The sequence below is a fragment of the Pseudopodoces humilis genome, chromosome 3 (genome assembly GCF_049639895.1).
Source record: "Pseudopodoces humilis isolate 2021_Gansu_Grassland_sample_001 chromosome 3, ASM4963989v1, whole genome shotgun sequence".
Taxonomy (NCBI): Eukaryota; Metazoa; Chordata; class Aves; order Passeriformes; family Paridae; genus Pseudopodoces; species Pseudopodoces humilis.
In genome coordinates this window covers 87,697,581-87,702,203 of record NC_142202.1, presented here as the reverse complement: position 1 = coordinate 87,702,203, position 4,623 = coordinate 87,697,581, and the positions used below count along the sequence as shown (strand labels likewise).

Genomic DNA, 4,623 nt, shown 5'->3' with positions numbered 1-4,623 from the left:
TGAGCCCACCTCAGTTTTATGTAGCAGGGAAACATTGTCCTCTGTCTTGTTTCTCATACAATTCCTGATCATGCCTAGCAGGTTTTTTTGCTATGCTTTGCTGTGTCTGTAGATTGAGACAGTGATTTCAGAGAACTGTCAATGAACATTCCAAATATTCTTTCCTGAATTGTAACTGACAGTAGAATTCAGTTGTATGAGGCTATTTCTCCCTTTATTACTTTACACTAAAGTATTACTTTACACTAAATATTATCTTTACACTAAAGCTTATCTGCCACCTTTTCCCTCTTTCCATTTTGTGAGGTCCTCCTGGCATTTGTCAAATGCAAAGAATGCACTAAGCTTCTCTCCAACCCCATTTGAGTGCATATTTTAGTTTTGCCACCAAGCAATCCCACAATTCCCTACTTCCAGACTTTGATAGATGTTAAGAAATTTTTATAAGTTAGAGTGCTATTTATAAGACACTTTCAAATTTTTGGTTTAAGCTTTTGAAGTTCCTGCCAACATTTGAATTTATATGTTTTGAAAACTCTTTTATTATTTCCATATAAGCAAGCTCTCCATTTATTAAAATGCCATTTTTTTCCTTGTGACAGTCTTAAGTTTCCTTCTTAAGCCAGTCAGGGGCTTTGAACCACTTTGTGTTCTTCAGCTGTAGCATACATTTTACCTGGGCTTTTAACATTATTTGTTTAATAGCTGTCAATATGCTTGTGGACCTCACTTTTACATAGTTTATTTTTCTGAAACTGAATATAATAATTTATTATTCCTGGTTTTTAGGATACTCTCTGTTGCTAGAGTATCTGTGATACAAAATATCAGTTGCTAGGATTATCTCATGAAAGAGATTAGAAATATGCCAGTCAGTTTAATGTCCTCAGAAGGCTTAGCACTTTGGGGGTGAAATTACTCTTCAACATTCTTGTAGGTCTCATCCATTTCTTTACTTCTCCAATCGATATTATTTATTTTTCCTATTACTTTCTATTTAAAAGACTCTTTAATTCAGTCACTCTGACTTAAAATAAACTTCCTATGTCATGGCCAGGATGTCTCTGAAGTATTATACTCACTGAAATTGTTCTGTGGGTCTGTAATTACAAATGCAGAATAAAGTGGGTGTCTCCCTCTCCTCCTGCTCTTAGATTTACCTATCTGCATCTTGTGCATAAACCACATTATTTTTTTGCTAAGTTAACCTTAGTTTAGCTTCTTTTAAGAAATAACTTACTTTACCAAATGCTTTTTAAACTATTTAGCAATAGATAAAAATACTCTGCAGCATGAAAAGGTCTCAGAGGGGCATGAAGAGCATCCACCTTATCTGAGGGTCTTTGTACATCCACCAATGTTTGCCATACCCTAGTCTTTTGTGCAATCTGTCTGGTCCTGATGAATAAATATTTATTTGCTTGAAGTAGCCTCTGCATGTGCATAAACTGTGGTGCCTTTGCACAGAAAATTAGTTGATTTTCCTGATTTTTCACTTGTTTCTATCTTTTATGAAAATAGAGAGAAAAGATTGGTAAAACTAGATAAAATAAAGCAGACCTAGGATGCAGTCTGATCGTAGCCTTCTATGAGATACATGCTGAAGCACCAACAAGCTGAATACTCTCCTGTGTAAAGACTCAAAATGCTTTTTGCTTCCTTTTTGACAGGATGAGACAGTCTTAATTGAGTATGGAAGAAGCACATCTGTCAATCATGTCTCATCCATCATAGCAAAGAATCGAAAAAAGCAAAAAAAAGTAAGAAGTAATGTCTATTACTAATCATAATTGCTTCTACTGCACATATTATTAATCTGTTTATCAGAGGGAAAGGTCAATTTTCCATTATGTACATTCATTTTACCATTTCAAATATATGCAAATATCAAAGGGAATCATGTCTATTCAAACTGATTCATATAGCGTACATATTTTTACTGTTACTTGTTCTTGAGTGAATTCCATAAATGAAAAAGCAATGAAAACTGTAGTAGAGAGCGAATTTTCAATATATACACTCCATAATTGATATGCAGAAGTTGTAGGCTATAACTACAAAGATATATAGTGCTTATTTTATATCTAAAAGTATTAGTCAACCAGAGAAAATTTTGAAGTGTATTTTTTTGAAAACTCTATAGCAACATAGGTGAGGATGAAAAAATCCAGGGTAAAAAAGATAAAAAGAAAAAATCCAGGATAAAAAAAGTAAAGAAAAAAAAAATCCAAGCATGCCTAGGGAAATACATATCACACATAAATATATTTTATTTTTAAAATGGTTATTTGAATCATCTTAGTTGCTGACCTTGTAATGATCATTCATTCTCTCACTCTCCCTCCTCCTACATGTCAAGGAAAGAAAATAAGATGACAAATCTCCTAGATTGATAAGGACAGAGAGATCACTTACCATTTACTGTAACAGGCAAAATGGATTTGACATGTGTAAAATAATAATTTCGTTCATGGAACTAGAAATAGATTTTGGGCCAACGAGGAACAGAAAGAAAACTTAAATCCACACTCCACTTCTTCCTAGGCTCAACATCACTCCTCTGTTTTAAAGTGTTCTACCTCCTTGTTTTACCCTGAAAAGTCCAGATGGGGTGGGAGAGACAGATCATAGTTTGCACCAGCTGCTCTCTGGTACTCTCTCTCCTTCATTCTCCCACTTTTCCCCTGCTTCAGTGTCCATCCTCTTTATGTGCTGCAGGGTGAAACTGCTCCTGCATGGGTCCTCTCCATGCATCACATGCCTACAGCCTGCTCCTGTCGGGGCACTCCATGGGCAGCAGCGTTCTCAGGGGATATTCACATGTTGCAGCATGGGGTCTTCCTTGGGCTGCAGTGCAGATATCTGCTCTGGCATGGTTCTCTTAATGAAATACTGGCAAATACTTGCTCCACCATGATTCTCTTCAGGGGCTACAACTCTGACAATCTCTGCTGCAGCACCTCGAGCTCTTCTCTCTCCTTCTTCAATGACCTTAGATAATTCCTGGTTGTTTCTCAAGCTTCTTTCCCCCTCACTCCTTTCTCTGCTGAACAGTGTTTTCTACTCTTTCTTAAATATCTTTGTACAAAGGTGCCATCATCTTGAGTGAGAGGCTCAACTCTGCCCTGAACAAGTTTGTTGAAGCTGACAAAAAAGGGTTTTTTCTAACATGGAGCAGCCCCTGGCCTGCTCTCGCAAAAGCCGCTCCTGCAGATCTCCTTCTAAGCAAAATCTTGGCTCCTACACCAAATGAAATCACATTGCCCATAATACAAAGAAATGTACCTTCAAGTGAAAAAAAAAAATCTGGATTAAATCATTACTATTTTTTAGAACAAAAGAAGTGGCCGAAGCTAATTAGAAAAATACAATTAAAGAGTGTAAGCCTACCATGATAATTGTGATGTGCATACCCCTACGTAGTCAGAAAGCTTTGCTGATCACTGTATGAGTTGCATAGGCATGATACATGTCTGAGCAGGATGAATGCAATGATAGAACCTTTAAAATATGACACTTGCAGCATAGTGTATTCTGGGAATCACATTGCATGCAAATAGAAAGACTATCAAAAAATGAAGCTGTTACTCTGACAGACATCAGTCAAAGGTATATTTATAATGTTTCTTCCCATGAATTTCTAATCTATGCATTTTTGAACATCTCACTATGAAATATGATTATCTTTTGAATATAATTTTATGATGTTGTCTACAGGTCATTTAATCTCTTGCTCTCCTCAAATGAAGAAAAGTGTAAATCATGGATGTTTCAGGAGAAAGCATTACCCAAGTGTAGTCTGTATTAGCATTGGCAACAGCTGATAATCATACAGATTTGCAATATCATATCTTATATCATGATCACCATTCTGTAGAGCTGGCTTACTTATTTTCTGGCTTTTTCTTTCTGTAAAGGAGTTTGGAAGCTAATATTCCAGATAGAATTACTCTTTGTGTGAGACTTTCATGGATTTTCAACAGAAGAACTGTGAACCATATTTTATGTCATATGACACATTTTTAGTTATATAGTACTTTAAGCTGTAAATAAAAAAAAAAAAATGAAAAGTCCCTGCATTCATACATAAGTTAAGAAGAAGTTTTTATAACATTTTGGAATGTTTTTTGACAATTCAGTAGCACAATATTAGAAGCCAGAGAGCCTGAAGGAAGGTTCATGCCAGACTTTTTCATGCCAGATTTTCTCATGAGACCAAATGCATTTAAAAGGATCATAACTCAAGTTCAGATTAAACTCTATTTGGCAGTAAACCTAAAAAAGTCAAAATCAATACTTTCTGCAAAGTGTAGTCAATATTGTAAACTCTGTTCATTGTTCTGCCAGTCATAGTCACCTTCTACAAATTGGTTTGCTGACCATGGGAATCTGCACAACACAGACCTATATATATGGATCTCTTCTTGCCCCTATGAGAACATAAAACTGGTAATGAGCTTCAGAGGATGAAGAGGGCAGTATATTTATAACCCCATGGTTTTGTACAATAGAATTCTACTGTTGCATGTGTTTTGAAATTTAAAGACAAGTCACGGCAACTTTCAGTGTAGAACATTGCACCTTGAGGTTTACTATTCAAATATGCAGCTAAACTACAGCAAA

At 35.7% G+C, this 4,623-nt stretch overlaps 1 long non-coding RNA gene across 1 annotated transcript; it reads left to right on the top strand.

Moving 5' to 3' along the window:
- Positions 1-1,679: 1,679 nt before the first annotated feature.
- On the top strand, positions 1,680-4,070 carry LOC148184693 (uncharacterized). Its single transcript, XR_015772175.1, has 2 exons — positions 1,680-1,760; positions 3,718-4,070. It is a non-coding gene; the product is annotated as an uncharacterized LOC148184693 (long non-coding RNA).
- The last annotated feature ends 553 nt before the right edge of the window (positions 4,071-4,623 follow it).